The 19,487-nt window shown below is 40.7% G+C and overlaps 1 protein-coding gene across 6 annotated transcripts in view; it reads left to right on the top strand.

Moving 5' to 3' along the window:
- The window catches only part of MACROD2 (mono-ADP ribosylhydrolase 2), an 887,639-nt gene that overhangs the window by 524,125 nt on the left and 344,027 nt on the right, over positions 1 to 19,487 (top strand). The gene's annotated exons all lie outside the window — the stretch shown is intronic.

The raw sequence follows: 19,487 nt of genomic DNA, 5'->3' as shown, positions 1-19,487 counted from the left end.
AGGCACCGATCTTCACTGAAACAAGAAATGATAAAAATAGCTCAATAGTTGTTTTTCTGGGTTTTCTGTATTGGTTTTCTAAATAAGAGTCTTGCTAATTAATTGTTAGGTTTCCAGGCAGACTGGGGGAGCTGCAATCACTGTTTTCAGGGGTAAATGGGTCCCCTGTTTATATATTGTTTGACAGTATTTACTCTGCGTGCCCTGGCTTTTTTGAGGGACCTCTTGTCCTGCTATTCTTTGGCACACCGCTCTGAAGCTATCTGATACCTTGCAACTTTTCTGAACATCAAGTGTTTCCCTGCCATATACTTCATTCAGACTTGCTCCTGGTTAAAAAAAAAAAACCAAAACTTAATTAACTGATGTCAGTCAGAGCCAGGATTGCAGCTAAACGGCCGCTTTGTGAACTACAGAAAATAGAAGAGGATGTATATGGTTGTGGGTAGGATCCAAGTCTAGTGCATTTGCAGAGAAGAGAAGTCGGTGCTGATCCCTTGCACAGAAGGCTTTTAACCACAAGAAGGGTGCCTGCCGCTTATCTGTTTACAGCACTTAAAGAACCAAATTGTCTTTTTAATTGGTATTTTTCACCTTTAAAAGGAAGTTGTACTTCTGATATGCTGCACTGTTTCTTTGAGCTTTGTTTGAGTGAAGACATACTTAGCCTCTGTGATGCCTGAATCTTCAGTTGTAACTCTGAGACTTGAATTTTTAATATCAATTTCAAACCCAGAGTGTCCTCAGCTCCTCCTAGCCTAAATTATAAAAGTCACAGAAGGGGAATTTTACTTGAATTGTAGAAAGGCATTTAGAATGGTGTACTAAAAAGTATCGGTCTAACAGATTGATTTTACAGTCTTGACTTTACCTGCCTTGTTCTCTCATCATGCAAAGTTATGTTTTAGGGAAAAGTAAAGCATTTTTTCCTATTTTTTATTTTTAAGGAAAGATCCCTTGCTGAGAATGTTGCCATAGCAACGAATTAGAAGTCTGAAATTCCTAAAGCTTAACTTTATTCTATCATCTGGTTTTCTGATACAGATTCATATCCATCAATCAGAACAGTTACTTTGGAAGGAAATCTCTGCAGCGTCATAAATCTACTTAATTTGTTTCTTTGAAACACTTGTTTAACTTGTAAGCAATGACACGACTGATCTTACATTCTCAAACTCTTGTTTTCTCTCTGGCTCAGACTTCTTCCTGTTTTTATTTACTTTCATCTTCTCTTAAAGATTTCCCAGATAATATCTCTGATAATTAATGTACTACATCAAGTTTTTAAGTCTGCTTAATTACCATGGAGACTTTTTACATCTGCATCAGACGAGGAGGTTGTGGTCTTTCGATTTGGTTACAGAAACTGCTATAGCTGACTGTGCTTTCATTAACCCAAGGGGAACCTGCTGCTTTGTGTTGCATGTGCCCCCAGCTCTTTCTTCCAAAATGATCTTGGCAGATTGATTCACAATCCTGTTTCTTCAATGAGGATTTTGTTAAATGAGATGTATTCAGCAAGATCAAGTGTAAATCGTTGCACCTAAGCAGAGATGCTCATTCAACCGAGAAAGGTTGAGGAATAATTGTAGCCCTGGGCAGAGATTCCTCAGAGAATAAGCTGGAGTCTGTAGTGGATCATACACTAAAAATGAATTGGAAATATCGCCCTGTTGTGGGGAAAACCAAGACAAGAGCAGCTATAGAGTGACAAATAGGAAAGATCCATGAAGTTACCTGTTGCCCCACTTAAGCAGAGCAAACTGGACTACTGTATGGGGAACTGGAAGACAGGGTGTCAACTGGGGATGATTATGGAGTTAGAAACGGCACTGAGAGTAGTGTGTAAGAAAAAGCTGTTCAAGTCCAGAGGATAGAAGACTAAAGGTGAGGAGAAAAAAAAGCGTCATGAGTGCATAAAAGGCTATTGCAGAGTATTGTTGTTTGCTGGGGACAGAACAAGGAGTTTGAATTTATAGGAATGGAGTTTTAGTTTAGAGAGTGAGTAATTTCCTAGATAGAAGGATGATAAAGTATTGGGGGAACTGTTTAGGGAAGTTACGGCTCCACCAGTATCTGTACATGGGCCACCATCAGAATTTGTTGAAACCCAGGCTCTTGTTGCGTGAAGTGCTGCCACAAGGTTGAGCTCCAGCAGCAAGGCTGTTGCAGCCTTGGGACGATCGGCAGGCGGCTTGGTCGCTGCGGGAGCTGGCTGTACAATGCAGAGACACATTAGTTTATGTTGGAAGCGGAATTCCTTTAAAAAAATGGCTTTAATTCTGTTGTGTTTTTGTTTTGATCACAGTTGCACAAGGTTTTCTGTTTCTTCTGCCTCGCCAGCATGCCACTGGGGATGGTTTTCCTGATGAGATAAATGCCTTTGATTGCTGTTTTTCCTACCGTCTGGCTACCCTTCCTTCTCACTGCTGAGGGTTCTGTGCAGGCACTGAGAAGATAACTAGCTTAGGGTGCACATATAACATGTGCAATAACGTTGAGACTTTTGTACACTTCTGTGGGTTTTAATAATCAATGTAATTTTTGTTCCTGCCACTGAAGTTATATGTTCAGTATGTATTTCCTGGGACAGAGTGGATTTGTTTTATGGGATGCTTGAAATATATTACAGTGTTTGTTTCAGACAGGGACAGGAACTGAGCAAGTGCTTGAATTTCTACCAGCCGACAGATCTCAGAATGCTGGGGATTAGATGCTGCATCAAGTGGCATTAAGATAGGACAAAAGCCACTATAGTCCTTCCACTCGCCTGACCACAAATAACTATGTAGATACTATGAAGAAATAACAGTGGTGCTTTAATAAACAGACTGCATTACTAAGGAGTTGGTTCTCCTTTTTCTTGGTCTGTGATGTAACTGTTGTAGCAGCTCTGCAACACAGTGATTTTGTGATGGGAAGAGGGAGAGAGGTTAGTTGGTTTTGCTGGGTTTAATGAAACACTGACGATACACTTGGAAAAAGAATGTGAACTGATGGAATAAAAAAGAAATGTCTTGCTCAGGAGTAAATCCTGCAAGTTTGTGTATGTGATGGGTATAACGTGGGATAATTTGCCCATCACCCTGTGGGAATCCTGTCCCTAAAAGGATGAAACTTTCTAGAAACACTGCCTGTTGGCTTGATAATTGGGGAACTGTCTCATTAGGGGAGGACAAAGTACAGATCTGCCTGACAGTGGACCGCAATACTGGTTATATGAGACAGCTCATAAAAACTAGGGATTGCTAGGAAGTCTACACCATAAAGTGCAGGGGAAGAGATTGTTTGATGTTTCTGTACAGAGGAAATTGTACTGGGGGGGGGGGAATCTTCATTTTGATTGAAAAGAAAAAAGGAAATAAAAGTAGACTGGGGGAATTCTTATTTGCGTGCAGATCTCAGCTGTCTGGAGTCAAGTGTGCAAGATGCTTGTCATTATTTGAGTAGCAGGTTCTTGTAATGGAAATTCACAGTGGAAGTTCATGGCATATACAATTTCCTAACAAAGCTCATAGAGCTGTCGGGCTGTGGCCATCAGGCTCTGTGCAAAGCCATTGCTGTCTTCCAGCTTTTCTTCCTTTCATTGACTTATTCTCTCTCATCTTGCTTGCAGTTTGTAGACTTTTTAGGAGGGCTTGTATTGGCTCTGTAAGGACTGTCTGTGTGCTAGGAAGGTGCAATCCCTGTAAACATTAATGGGAATCACAACAGCCGTAGCGGAAAATATTAGTTTCAAAAGGGTGAGGTGTGTGTTTTTCTGATGTGGACTGCATCAGAGCGACTCTCTCCATCACCAGAAACAGAGTCAAATTGTGCTGAACTTAGAAGCCGCTTATTCACAGGTTTTCATGCTGGAGGTACCCTCCGTGACGCCTAGAAGCGTATGAAGGGCTGTCTGGCAGATAGTGACTTGTCGCTACCAGATTTTCTTTCCTTTGCAATTTGATGGTGAGGAAAAGAACCAGTGATGCTGCATTTTAGCACTGTGTGGTGCTCGCAAGGTCCCTGTCACTTGACATTTTTCATCCAATAATTTTGAGACACTTCTGCACATCCCGTTTGTTTTTTCTAAGCGTTGCCTTAGTTAATATGAAATTTGTATGTTTTTTTTTTACTTCAAATGAGCCCATTTTTCAAATAGCAAATTATGTTGAACAACATTTGTAATATTTACTTAGCTAAAGCAACAAAATCAAAAATTAAGAGCATAAATTCTGTGTATCAGACGGGCATCGTAATACTTAACTAGGTTAAAAAATGAAGTATTTCATTAGAGCATAATATCAATTTAGGATCAGAGTGAATATATTGGAAAGAAGTGCTGGAAAATAAACTGAAGGGGCATGCTTTCATGAGCCTTGTTTTCCAGCTTGTTAAATATGCTTTTCCTGAATTGCTAGTAGTCGCTTGGAGCCACACACATTGCACAGGAATGAATATATTATTGCATAGCTACATATAAAGAAACCACAGTGATCAGTAGTCGGCTACAAACTTTATACCCTTACCTTAGAGGTTTTTAAGTGTTATTCCAGTATGATGAGGTCACGTTATCTTTTAAGGCCTGTACAGTGTGATTCAAATCATAGAATCAGAGAAATAATGTAATTGAAGTGATATAACTGGTAGTTCAGTACTGTATTCATTTCTTTCACCTGAAAAACTGTTCTCACTAAATATAAACCACATGCAGTCCATATCCAAGCAAACAGTTTAGTAGCCTTATTTTTGCAAAGCTGACTTCCTTATCAGCTCCTGGTGGTGTCTGACAATTAGGAATTTTGTTAAATTGGGATAATTACAGGTAAGGGATTTTTCCGTTTATGCTTTTCCTAAAAAAGGACTCTCAGAGTTACAAGCCAAGAACACACATTTCTGTAGACTGCGGTTAGCTTGAACATTTACTTTTCTATTTGTTCTATTCACTTTGGAATATCGAATATGTTACACTGCAAATCTACTCTTTTTATAAGGAAATAGATCAGCATATTGTTGGGTTTTGTGAGTTGTCAGACCTCTCTGAACTTCCCTTGACATATACTGACTGGGTTAAATCTCAACCTGTGCCTGTTCCGCACAACCAAGCACTTTTCCAGAAGAGGAGCAGACATGAGACAACAGTGTTTGGTCATACCAAATGACATATTTTTGGCAGAAAAATTGGATGATTATCTGAGCTGAGAAATCTTAGCATTGGGTCAGAATTATCGATTGAGGTGTCCTTCCCTAAGCATGTACAGTTCTTTTCCCTTGTGCACAAAACAAGAGGAAACCCAGAAGTGTGTCAGAGCCTGTAATGAAAGGTGCCTAGAGCACAAGCCCAGCAACTTTTTATATTTACTACCTGTTGGCATTCCTTGCTGTGGAATTTGCCCCTGCCTGGGTCAAGCATAGAAACACAGGCTTTGTTCAGGAAGCTTTGCTGGTGTAGTAGTGCTGCAATTCACCCTCCTAGTTTGTAAGCAGATGATGCTGTTTCGGTGTGATCTGTCTGTGCTGTGATCTGTTTCTGCCTGCCCTGTATTCATCTCGGGCTACCCTTTTAAATGTGCTTCTTTGTGTTTTGAATGTTGGAACCATCTTGTGTCCCACCTTGTCACATCCCTGAAGCTGAACATCCAAGTGTTTGCGTGATCCAGAAACCTTTGTACCTGCCTGCTTCCTGCAGAAGGAGGAAATGCTGTCATTAATGATTCTTGATGTTAATCTTTAATCTTCTATTCAGTTCTCATTTATATCCGTTCTAAGTCCTGTTATGAGTGCCTTTTTCAAGTGGGTAATTGCAGATCAGAATTTTGCTTTTAAAAGCAAAACACATAATGGTACAAAGAATGTTGAGAGCAGTCCTGCGGAGAAGGACTTGGGGGTGTTGGTTGATGAGAAAATGAACATGAGCCGGCTTCAGTGTGCGCTCACAGCCCAGAAAGCAACCGTATCCTGGGCTGCATCAAAAGGAGCGTGACCAGCAGGTCGAAGGAGGTGATCCTGCCCCTCTACTCTGCTCGTGAGACCTCACCTGGAGTATTGTGTGCAGTTCTGGTGTCCTCAACATAAAAAGGACATGGAACTGTTGGAACAAGTCCAGAGGAGGCCACGAGGATGATCAGGGGACTGGAGCACCTCTCGTATGAAGATAGGCTGAGGAAGTTGGGGCTGTTCAGCCTGGAGAAGAGAAGGCTGCGTGGAGACCTCATAGCAGCCTTCCAGTATCTGAAGGGGGCCTATAGGGATGCCGGGGAGGGACTGCTTATTAGGGACTGTAGTGACAGGACAAGGGGTAACAGGATAAAACTTAAACAGGGGAAGTTTAGATTGGATATAAGGAAGAAGTTCTTTACTGTAAGGGTGGCGAGGCACTGGAATGGGCTGCCCAGGGAAGTTGTGAACGCTCCATCCCTGGTGGTGCTCAAGGCCAGGTTGGACAGAGCCTTGGGTGGCATGGTTTAGTGTGAGGTGTCCCTGGCCATGGCAGGGGGGTTGGAACTGGATGATCTTCAGGTCCTTTCCAACCCTAACTATTCTGTGTTTCTATGAATTTCTTCATACGTGCTACACGCAGACATTCCTGTTTGATGTCCATAAAGCATCTGTTTATGAATTTCCCTAATCTCTCTCCATCTCCCTTTTGTTCTGTATCCTCTTGTGTGTTTGTTATTTTGCTCCTTTTGAATCAATTACTAGGGGTCTTTGACTGTCAGAGGTGAATTATATTAAAGCAAATTGTATCCAGCCATAACTAAACCAGCAGATACATAAAGGCTCTTGTTTGGTTATCTCACAAGTCTTTTCTCCATTGCCCTGACACAGGGATGAGGAGTGTGACATATAAACCGACGTAGTACTAATATCTGCATGTTTGTAATTCACCAGTTCACATAATGTAGCTCCCTGTTTGAAAGCAAGCAAGCCTATAGCACGTATCTGGGTATATTCAAAATAAAATATAAAAAAAAAATGCTACAAGATGGTAATAATAAAATTAGTAAAAGTTTAATGAGACCACCAACCATGTGGTGGTTCAAGAAACATATTGCTAAAAAGCTGTGAGGTGGCAATGTTGGCACTGCTTCATTTAAATAAGCTATCATCTAAGAGAATGTATATCCATCATATTTCATTTCAGGACTTCACCTCCAGAAGCTAATGATATTAATGACAGCTAATTCTGCTTAGGCCTGATGATGGTAGTGACTACAGCTTGTAATCAGGCATTAGAAACAACCCACTTGATAAATTTAAGGATGCTGAGCCAAATCACCTACTGCACTGTTGACTTTAATTAAAATTGCTAATGATAGATGTTTTTAAAAGCAGGAACTGTTGGTGTTCCTCATCATCATCTATTGTGCATCATTTCAGTGGTTCATCTGTTTCCTTCATTTATAGCTGGGGGGGGGACGACGACACGACAGGACGGGACATTTTGCCATTGTAATGTGTTTGGCCTAGATTGGATTTGTTTTTCAGAAGGCCTAATCTAGTGTCATAAACACCATCTGAAGGATTTCTGCAGGTACAAATGACAGTCAGTATAACCTATCTCATTCTACCCTAAAGACTCATGAATCTTGGCCAAAAAGAGTTCTGTCATCACTATACCAGCTGTGGTCTCTGAGCTGGGTGGCTTGGATGTGTTACTACGATTTATCATCGTACCTTTCCTTGCAGTGCAGATGTGCTTTAAATAAATGAAACCATTTTTCTTTATTATCTCCTTGTTAAGAAAACTAGCCCTTGCATTTTCCCAAGCGTAGGGCTTCTCTGAATAAATATGCAAAGTGTCATTTCACAGAACGACATTCTGCTGAATCCCTTTGTACGTAGTCCTGCCAGAGGAGGGAGAGCCGAGATGCTTTATAAAAGATGCGTGCACCTTACAAGTCTTTATGAGGTAGTCTGGGGAGACTAATGGAATGCTATCTAAGTGTCAGGGAGATTTTGGTTAAATGACAGGCTCCAGAAAAGGCTTTGGAGAATAAAATACAAAGTTAAATTCTCAATAGTACCTAAATAACAGCCTGAACTTAATAAAAGCATTTCCAGCCAAATAAAATGTTAGATAGTTTGGGCTGAATCATGAAAGATTGTTAAAGATAACAATTCCCTTGTAATTCTGACTTGTGAATAGTACCTTTTTCAGTGGCTAAATCCGAAAGGGAGAATAGCAAATAGGCAGGAATACTCAGGCATGAATGCAACATAAGTATAGGTCAGGAGGAAAAATCCTACCCAAGGCAAACTTGCAAATTGTATGAACACTTGTGGAGAGGGCTAATTAGAAGCAGATGCTTAGTTCTTTGGAATTACAGTGGGAGTGGTGGCAGGCATTGGAACAGCTGAAGTCAAAGACTTTCTAAAAGCACTCAATACATCTGCCATATAACCATTTGATGTATTGTTATGTGGCTGATGTTTAAACTATTAAAGAATCCTAGAATGGTTTGGATTGGAAGGAACCCCAAAGCTCAGTTCCAACCCCTCTGCCATGGGTAGGGATACCTTCCACTAGGCCAGGTTGCTCCAAGCCCCATCGAGCCTGGCTTTGAACACTGCCAGGGATGGGGCAGCCACAGCTTCTCTGGACAACTTGTGCCAGTGCCTCAGCACCCTCACAGCAAAGAGCTTCTTACTAATATTTAATCTAAATCCATTCTGTGTCAGTTTAAATCCATCCCCCCTTGTCCTATCACTGCATGGCCTTGTAAAAAGTCCCTCTTCAACTTTCTTGTAGGCCCCTTTTAGGTGGAAGACTGCTATAAGGTCTCCATAGAGCCTTCTCTTCCCCAGGATGAACAAGCCCTGTTTTCATAGGGGAGGTGCTCCAGGCCTCCCTCTGATCATCTTTGTGGCCTACTCAGAGCTCACTCCAACAGGTTCAAGTCGTCCTCAAGTTGGGTGTGCCAGAGCTGGGTGCACTACTCCAAGTTGGGTGTCTTACGAGAGCACGATAGGAGGGCAGGATTGCCTCCTTCGACCTGCTGCTCACACTCCTATTAATGCGGCCCAGGACCATCCAGCAAGCTCCTTATCCACCGAGTGGTCCATCTGTCAAACCCCTGCCTCTCCATGTTAGAGACAAGGAGGTTGTGTGGGACAGGGTCATGTCTTGCACCCATCCCTGTAGATGATGTCAGTTGCTATTCCTAGAAAGAGTTACAGGGTGCTTCCTGCTTGTGCATGCATTTTTCAGCTTGGTGTGTGCTGAAAACATGACAATGCAGAGGTCAGCAGTGAGGTTGTCCCTGAGGTGTTTGCATGTCTCATCTTGGTATCCTCTGGTCTCCCAAAGAGGTTGAATTTCATTAGAGAAATGGCAGCTGATCAAGATGAAGTGTCTCTCCAAAAATTAGTAAGCAAGAGTTGTGCTGTTAGTAGTTCTTGGATCTTTTCTTCAGTAGGAAGAACTGGTTTATATTGACAAAAAGCATTAACTGTTATGAATGCACGTACAGACGTTTGCCTTGAAAAGGTCTTTGGAAGCCTTCCGTGTTTCTAGACTATAAGTGGTTTTGTTCTTTTTCCTTTCTTTGAATGGCTTAGGAGATCTTCTTTTGTAAATCCTGTAGACATAAAGGAAAGCGCTATCCTGAAAGATTTAGTATTAGTAATGAGCTAAGTTCATGTCAAATCATAGCTCACTTAAAATAAGAATGGGATTTTTATCTATACAATTTCAGAAGGCATGAAATCTGTAAGTAAAGGGTATGTGTCCATTGGGCCCCTTTCCTATTTTCCCAAGGTTTTTCTAGTGTTCCTAGTGTGTTTATTAAGCTCTTCCAGAATATGTTGTTCTCACATTTTATACTCAAGATTAAATAAATCAAACCCCTTTAGAGCAGCAGGCTCTCTTAATGGTGAGTAGCAGCTACACCACTATCCTCTTCTGAGGTATTACCAGGAGAATTAAGACCTTTCAAGGGCTCTTGAACACACAGTCATTGAGTAGTTGATGGGTACACATTAGGAAACGTTTGTTTTTACGAAAACAAAAACTATGCAGTTGTTTGACTCTCAGATAGACTGGTTGTGAATGACCCTAAATGTGCTTTTTCCCAGCTATTGCGGGTAAGGAATTTGGACTCAGCCGAAGCTACTGGAGTCAAGCTCCCGTGGTGTGTAACTGGACTGCATCTCATAAACTCTCAGCACCTAAACAGACTTCAGTTGGCATAACAAACGCAATCAATAAGTAATAATCAAATTTCAGAGTGGAGAAGGGCAGGCTCTGTAAATGTTCTGGTACATCGCACATCACTGCATTGATGTCAGAAAACAGCACCAGTGGAAACTATCATAGAGGGGCAATATTCTGCAGAAGAGTGCCAGAAATTTACATAATTTGCTATAAATTTTCATTTCTAATGTGACATGAATCATCACATACTTGGGTTTCAGTGCAGAAGTGCTCAGCTGTTGCTGCAAGCCATTTAAATGTGCTTATTGAAGATCATGGTCCCTGGCTTTCAATCAGTTCAATGTAACAAAAATGATTAAGGGCTTACAAAAAGTAATAATTTAAAAGACAAAAATACTGGAATACTTTGATAGCTAATAGGCAACTTTTGTCATAAGGAGTAGTGACGGACAAAGCCCCAGCAGTGAAAGAGCTGCAAATAATCGGAGATGTACAGAGAGCTAACCACAGGAGTAAGCCTGCCTCATTCAGCATGCAGGGAAATAGTTGATGTGGGTAAGTTTCAGATTCCTAAACTGTAGCAGGTAATGCAGTGTGCACAGAAAACCAAGGCTGGTCTTATGTTTGCTTTATTTTGCTTCCCTTGGTTTTAACCTCTTTTCCTAGCAAAGTAACATGAAGGCTTGTTTGTTTAGTTGACAGGTTAGCGTGCAAGAGCTTCATGGAGGAAGCTTTGCTTCCTCTTTTGATTGACTTAGGGTTAAAAACCTTGGCATACTATTAACTTGGATATATTCCTGTAGTCATGACCAGTATAGAAAAAAGACACTCCTAAAGGGATAAGAAATTCAGTCTAGAGGAGTTCTGATCATGGAATCACTGTCAGAAACAGAGTGAAAAATAATGCCATTTAAAGGAGATAAACAAGCTATCAGATCGGATAGATAATCTGGTTGCAAAACGCAGTTTAAGTCACAATACCTTGCAACTGGATGGAGGCAGGATAGCAAGTGTTATTTTATTATTATTATTATTAGTTTTAATAAATCCTAGGTTGATGTAAAACAAAAACCTGGGTGTTTTGGGAGAAGCCTTGGGAAGTGACCTGAAGATCACAGCCTTTGCGTAAAAGGCCAGGGTGAGAGGCTGTTGAAGAAAGAAGAAAAAGGGAATAGACAATAGGGTTTTACCAAGTAACTGGGCTACTTGGAGGTGTAGGTTTTTCTGTGGACAACTAGACAGGCAGGTGTGGACAGAGGCAGACTGGAGGACAGGATGGTTCTGTACAAAGCAGTGACATGAGTGCCTTGGTGACCCTCTAGAGGGCACATACATGAATATTCACATGGCAAGTGAAGTTTACTTCTCTTTGCATGACACAACTGTCATGAAACAGGTATCTCTGAATCCTAATTACTCACTTTCCACCTGTTATTTAACTGGTGTGGGCTGGAGGAGTGTGGCAGCACACAGGGATGCATGTAAAAATAGTAGGGACTGTCAATTGAAATCATCACCTGACTCATTAATGCAGCCCTCAGAGCAGCGGGAGGAAAACTGTAACTTCTCCCTGGTACATTCGGAGTCAGTAATTAGTCGCTGACGCTGTCAGTGTTGCACTAATGTTTTTATAGTAGCTATGTTCTTAGGAGACTTGTCGCTGCATTGTAGAAACTTGGTCTTTTGTCCACGCTGAGCTTTGAAATGAAGCGGGTGGGAGAAAATCCTAGGCTTTTCTCCTGCAGGTGGATAGAAAAAGCCTGAGCTAACAGGATAGCATATTCTGAGCATCAACTACTGCACATGCTGCTGAGTGAGTGGTGGGGCTCTTTGAGTAAGAGTGCTGCTCCTATAAGCTTAGCGCAACATCACGGTGCTGTGCATCGCCATCCTCTCCAGTGCTCTCGGTATGCAGGCAGCCACACCAAGCTGGTTTCTTAGCCTGCTCTTGAGGCCGCTGGAGTTCTGGCTGCTATTTCACAGGGGAGAAAATGTTTTCTCCTTCCTTGTTCCCTCCTCCCTCTTACAGTCGACACAGGAGGTTAAAGGCGAGATTACAAATACATTACAAGTGTGTTATTGTAAGATGCTTTAATGCATCTTACACATTTTCCCAACAGATGCCCATTTCCACATTGTTGTTATTTTTGTCATTATATAGAAAACATTTAAAAGAGGGTAGTTTTGAAAGGTCTATTTACAATGATACCAGTTTGTAAAACAAGTGCAGTAGCTTAACGTGAAGTATTTTTAATGAAGGGTGTTTTGTTTTTTACTTTGTTAGCCAGATAAATGGAACAAATGGGGAAGGGCTAATTGACTTACCTTGCTCAATTTATCAGAATGCTTTTGATAACATTTGACATCATTTTCTAACACGGAATGGAGAAGGGAGAGTGGTGGAACGTTTTGTTCTTCCTGGTGTGTTATTTTTGGGAAGTGTCTGGAGTGCATTTAGATAAACTACAGTGCTAAGTCTGAGCAAGAAAGACCTAAATATCCAGTGAATTACTCCTATTTGCATTGAGAAATTAACTGTAATTAGCATTCAAGTTTTAATGATATTGTATTTGTGAAGCTGATAAGGCCTTTGGGAGTGTGATTGCAAGAAACTTCTATTGTACTATATGCAAATCCAGCCACTTAGCTTTAATTAGGTTGAAACCTGGAGCAATTATCAGCAGTTGCTTTAGTATTAATGAGCTTGACGGGGCTGTCCATCATGGTGTTTTATATGATTGAGAATTAGAATATTGAATCCCAGTTGGTTCACTGTTCAAAGAGCTTGCAGCCTTTGTCAAGCAAAACCATTTCATTTGGTATGCCATACATTTTGTTAGTTCCAGTCATTGGAAAGACTGAAGTCCTTATAAATTTGTATAGCTGCTATTTTCTGCATGATGATTCCAGAATATGAGAGAATTTCTTTTAAGGCATTCATTGCCAATAAATTTTTAAATAAGAAATGGTTCTAAGAGCAGTTAGATGGCTGCAATGTAAAATTTAGTTGCTTGACAGCCAAATAATACAGTTTATGATAACCATTGACTGCGGAGTTTCCTCAGAAAATAAGCTGATGTCTTCTCTTATGTGATGGTGTTGGATACTTCCCTTCGCATTCTGGTTTTAGGAGAGAACAAGAAGAGAGATGTAAGGACAAGAGAGGAAAAGCGTATGACACCTAGCACCTTAAATGTGTTATATTTCAATCTCAGTGAGAGCACCAACCATTAGTGACTGCTGTTGCTGTTTTATGTCTGGGTACTCTTGGTGGGTTTTTTTGTCCACAAGCCTTTAAATAATTAGAATAGATAGATACTGAAGGTATATATTAAAAAAATTACCTGAAATAGATGCTTTGTATTTGTAATATTTTTATTGGGGTTTGATAGACAGCAAAATACAGTTGTGAACTTTCTTGTGCCCTCTCGGCCGAGGCTGAAATGAAAGCATCAATGGTGTTTTTAGCATCTGTCAGTATTCCTTAGGATGTGAAAACTTCATTCACTGAATGACAGCGCAGTGCCATCTAAACTACCAGCCCCTGCATCATGAAATGCTGTTTTAGTCACATATGTACTGATATACTAGAGGTTGTGGGTTTTTTCAGCAGAGATAAGAGACTGGGAGCATTTACAGAACTTTATTTTATGAGCTGCTGTTGAACAGCACCAAGTTAGAAAGTGCAAGAGGGGGGCAAGCTCTGGGAATGGCTTGCAGTGGGGGAGGAAGCATCTTCTGGGGGGTGCTGCCCTGCCATCAGGACGTGCATTTAGTTCCTTATGGGGATGGGGGCCGCTGCCCTCACTGCAGGGTGGGTTTTTCCTTCTGCTGTGGGTTCAGGTTGCCTCCTGTCCCTGTGCTACTCGAGACCAGCTGCCACTCACAAGACAAAGCCTGGTTATATGCTTAATGTTGGAAGGATCATGTTGAGAAAGAAAGCGTTGTTTTTTGGGTGGAAGGTCAACTATAGAAAGTTTTAAAAGGGTAAATAACAATACATGTTCTAGATCAGTATCTCTGACAGCTAAATACTGTGGGGAAAATAACACACTGAGTCTCAGTTGTTTGTAATTCAAAGTAAGCCAGCTAGAGCTAGATGGAGCAGAATTATGAATCAGATACAGACATGCTAGTACCAATTTATTCCTCCAGGAAAAAAGAGCTTCTAAACCACAGGCTTTTTGGTGAAGCTGTGATTTTTATTTTCTAGTCGAGCAGAGTTTAAGTTAAGTAACTAATACTATGTCATGCAGGCATTGGTTTGTTATGCAGCTGTTGCATAGAAAATGTACTATATAGTGATATTCTTGGTGATTTGATCTCTGGGAAAAGGCTAGTTAAGGATCATCAAGTAAGTAATCCAGCTGGCTGATTAGAAGCCATTAGTTACTAACTGGATCTCAAATTGTCACCTGTCCCCTTCTGCCTGTGAGTCACTGCTCAGACTGCCCATAGCAGGGCCAACTTTGCCATAATCATATGTCATAGCAATCTATAATTCACGCAGTGTCTGGTAATTCAAGCAACAGACCACACAGGCTACTAAAGGGTAAAAGACAGCACATAAGTTACTCACCTTTATGAGGCTTGTTTGAGCTGTGCTCTGCCAGTTTATTATTAAACAGTGAAAATGGGTTCTGTTTTGCCCCTCAACCCTCTGGCATGAGAGGAAATTCAAAAATTGCTGCATATATCATTTCCTTATTGATACTTTCCCTGCTATTAACTTCCTAATGATGCCATATGCATTTTTCAGTGCCTAAATTACATACAGCGTTCATTCTTCAAAGGTTTGTTTTCTCTCATCTTTTTCAGCAAGGAACCTGTGATTTAGTCTGTCCCTAATTTGCTCTGAAGGTTGCATGCGGTTACAAGAAAAGGACAAACTGTTGTTGCTTTCAAATGCTGCTGAGCTTTTAAAGTATTTTTTTGCATGCAGACCATCTACTATTATTATAGATTTTTTTTTTTGTATAGCAAAATGTATGATAATATTTAACATTGGTTATCTGTATTTATGGTTCCTATTAGTTATTATATTTATAAATATAAAAGACCCATAAATTACCAGTGAATCAATCCCACGTTAAGCTATAAGTTACTCATCCAGTCAGACAATGTTTCTGTTGTTGTTTAGGGCTCTTGTTTATGTCCTATTTGTCTTATATTTATAGCCATTCATCAGCAACAGCTTTGTTAAAGTGTTGCAAACAGGTGACACATTTAAGCATTTCTTAAAGCCTTCCAGCAGCAGGATTTTTTTTGTTGTCTTGTTTCATTTTCATGTTTCACCCACTTTAGTTGCACTTTTGAAATCCCGGTGACAGGAACCTGGAGGAGGGAGGTTTGGTTATTTTGTATTCTGTTTATTTTGTTTTATTTGAAACTTGGAAGAGAGCTTAACATTAACGTTTCTCTTAGGAAAGATTCTTGCTTGCTCTCTGATCAGATGTGAACCATATCAAAGAATCATCACTCTGAACATAATAAAGTTTGGAGGCAGGGATTGTATTTGTTAGGGCGCCATAGGCACTTTAGAAGATGCAGTGTTATTTGTTCTAGATATAACTCTTTGGGTTTGCTTACATCAGAGCTCTTTGCACTCACCTAAGTGGTAGCTCTGATAAGTTCCCCGGTAAACAACCCAAGGTCATTGCAGTTCGTCCCCACAAGTCGCTTCTCGCGGCAGAGCAATCACTTCAAGGCACACATTTGTTACTTAGCAAAGAGCAAAAGCGAGATGGGACCGTGTGACTGCTATAGAGCAGCTTTGATCTTCTCTTTCCTAACAACAGTGCACAATGGTAATTACAGTTCCTTTTAAAACATGTTAGAGAGGTAGGATAATAAGTGAAAAGGGAATTTTCAGTCATTTTCGGTGTCGATGAATGCGTTATTAACTCCCAGTGATTTTGCAGATGCTATTTCTGCCAGATGAGCCTGAATGAGTGGTGCTTGCCAGATCAGCTATTTAAGGAACTCTGTTTTCTGCACTCAGCAAGGGATGGTTCCAGTCATGTCAAATTGTAAATGCGAATCTGGGAGACGGGGTGTCTGTTCAGGCTGCCAGGATATTGTATCCCCCCCAGCTCTGATTCTTTTCTCAGAGCAAGACCGAAAGCCCTGCTAGAAAACTCCCATTTTGATTAACACAGCCTTGGCTGGCTGGCTTATTTCTGCTTCTTGGAAGGGCAGTTAGCTTTGCAGATGTGTCCAGGTGAGACAGTGAAACTGAGGAAGGCTGCTGAGAGACAGCCCCTTCCAAAACGGAATGGAGCACTGCATGTGGGTATCGGAGCACCAACACACATAAAAGGTGCCACATGTTTTGACTTTGTGTGACTGACGGGGGTACCTTCTGGTCTCCTCTGTGACTTACACTGTGTGAAATCTGAATAAAGATATTGTGACTGCGACTCCCTCAACATCAAAATATTGAACTATGGAACCACAGAATGGTTTGGATTGGAAGGGACATTGCACAATGCTCTAGTTCCAGCTCCTCTGCCACAGGCAGGGACACCTTCCACTAGCCCAGGTTGCTCCAAGCCCCGTCCAACCTGGCCTTGAACACTGCCACGGATGGGGCAGCCGAAGCTTCTCTGGGCACCCTGTGCCAGGGACCCAGCACCCTCACAGGGAAGAATTTGTTTCCCAATGTCTACTCTAAATCCAGCCTCTTCCAGTTTAAAGCAATTCTCCCTTTATCCTGTCACTACAGGCCCTTGTAAAAAAAGCCTCTCTCCATATTTCTTGTAGGGCCCCCTTTAGGCACTGGAAGCTCTTCCTGTAGTCTTCTCTCCTCCAGGTTGACCAGTTCTCTCAGCCTGTCTCCATTTCAGAGATGCTCCAGCCCTCAGAGCGTCATTGTGGCCTCCTCTGGACTTGCTCCAACAGGGCAATATACCGGTCACTAGGCAACTGGTTAAGAGAAAACCACAAAAAAGAGAAAATTAGGGCTTTACAAACTTAAGAAAAGTAAAGCTTTAAAAATTGTCCTAGCCCTACATCGGGTTGTTGGTTTCCCTTTTTTTTTTTTTTGGGGGGGGGGGGGGGGGGATGATGTACTTTTGGTATTTTAAAGTAGTTTGATTTGGGTTTTTTTAGACCAAATCCGTGTTTAGTAAAGGCTGTAATGCAATTCCTGAGCTCATATATGGTATCACACCTAAGCAATCAGTTTTGAGAATCCATGGGCAGTTTTGTGTACCGAAAAATGTGTACATTTCGGAATGACTTCAGCACAAAGCTTAGTCACGCTCTTTGAATGAGTACCTTCTGCCTAGCAATTTTGCTTGGTTTCTTATAGGCAACCAGAAAGGCAGTTTTATGGGTTCAGGAAAGATTATCTAAACTAATGGCTTTTTGGAGCTCTGCTGATAATGAATGTGAGAGGGATTTTCTTGATCTTTCTTTATTTTTTTCTTTTCTTGGATGATAGTGCAGGACTAAATCTGCCTTTCTCTATTTCATTCAGTCTTGAACGGTTGTAGCTCCTGATATGCTTTAGTTATTATTCTCCATGTGTCTTTCTGGATGTGGTGAAGGAAGAAAATGACAGTGAGTCAAAACGTCCATGGGATGCTGCAGAGTCTTTGTTCTTATTACATGAGAAATTTCTTGTATCTCAGATTTATAATTTGAAATTTGTGTGCTGTAAAATTGGAAGCAAGGAAAGAATTTCTTGAGCAAGCAAATAACAGCACCTGTAGCAACGTGATGACTGCAAGGTGTTTCCCATGCTATCTTTAAAATGCCGATTCTCAGAAAACCAGCAAAAGCTCAGTTTCCGAGAGATCTTTTACTTATATCGGTTGTGTACATGAATGTTTCAAAGAGAAATTCCTCTGTTCCTGAGCATTTTATAGTCTATTTTGATATAAAATATATGGCAGACGGGTAAATATAAGGAAAATACATTTAATGTTATCATTAAGTCAGGGAATTGCTCTAATATTTTTTCAAAGTCAAAATAATACTGAAGATACTATAAAGATGTTTTCTGAGGTGTTTTCTACATCATTGTATTAAAAAGTAGATGTTTTCTGAAAGGAATGCTTTGATCAGATTTATCTTGTGAAGGTAGTGCTCCTCTTTAGGATTCAGTTGCAGAATTCTGTCTAATGAAAGCACCAGTCAAACACATTTCACAGGACTTAGAGTTGGATTTCCTGCTCTTTTCCTGAGCACTTGGAATTCAGATAGAAATTAAATCCTTCCTCCTCCATTTAAAGCATTTTCCTGGATATCTTTTACTTACATTTAGTGTCTCACTCATAATGTTAATATTTCACTTCATTTCTTTTTTTGCCCCTCCGTGTATCTAAGGTCCACACAAGTGATCCAAGGGTTTTACAGGAGAGTGGCTTCAGGCGAAAAAGAAAAACAACCTAATCTTAAAGCTGCTGCAATAAGAGCTCAGCATATTTGACATGTAATTAGCTTCTGGTTTGAGTTGGTAGCCAGAACAGTTACAAGGAAGCATACATCGCTTGAACCTAATGTCAGGGTTGAAGCCATTGAGCTGGTAGGGACAAACTGTTGGCACCTTACACTGTGGATTGAGTTGGTTTACTGCAGTATGTTTTCTGTATGGTGTCGGTTGGTTGTGTTTTCATTTGGGGTTTTTTGCAATTCATGGTCTGTTCCTCCAGGGGGGCCATAGTGCTGATGCTCAGAAACAGTGATGTTCTCTGGATCTTGACATTTAGGTGTGAAATTCTGCAATCCATACTCGGATCAGGAGACTGGCAGTAAAATATTATGTTTTCCTTGAGATGTTCTTAGGTAACACCTTATTGTGTAGTAAGGGATGGATGAATTCTCTGGGGTGGATGATGTTGTCTGTTCCCTCTAGGTCATTACTATTAAGTAAAAAGAATGTCAACACGGGTGTAGAAGCCCATTTCATTAATGGGATTTTGCTGTTGGTTATTTCAGTATTTGATTTCAATCCATGGTAAAAGTCCTTTTAAAAATACCTGCAACTGTTGTCTTCATGTATTCGTAATTTCAGTCACAATTAAGCACACAGTTTGATAGGGTGTTGAGGCACCTTGAAACCTGACACACTGTATTTTGCTTTCTTTAGACCTGCAATGGCAATATACAATAATAAACCTTTCCTAATTGGTATCAGTTTTTGTTGAGCCATCTGGCTCATCCTGTAAATGAAATGTGTGACAATTGGGAAAGCATTTATACCTAGCTAGTGTTGATGCTATTAAATTAAAAATCTTGTACGTTCAGTGATGTATTGATTCACAGTCTCCTTATCAAATTGCACTGTTTTATAGCAAGAGCACCAGAAAGGTGTTAAGAAGTCACACCAGAGACCTACCTAACT

Source organism: Pezoporus flaviventris, unplaced genomic scaffold (genome assembly GCF_033815535.1).
Source record: "Pezoporus flaviventris isolate CSIRO_AGI_PZ_B2104156 unplaced genomic scaffold, CSIRO_AGI_Pfla_v1 ptg000031l, whole genome shotgun sequence".
Lineage (NCBI taxonomy): Eukaryota > Metazoa > Chordata > Aves > Psittaciformes > Psittacidae > Pezoporus > Pezoporus flaviventris.
The sequence above is the reverse complement of the archived record's forward strand: the minus strand, read 5'-3'. Positions and strand labels throughout refer to the sequence as shown.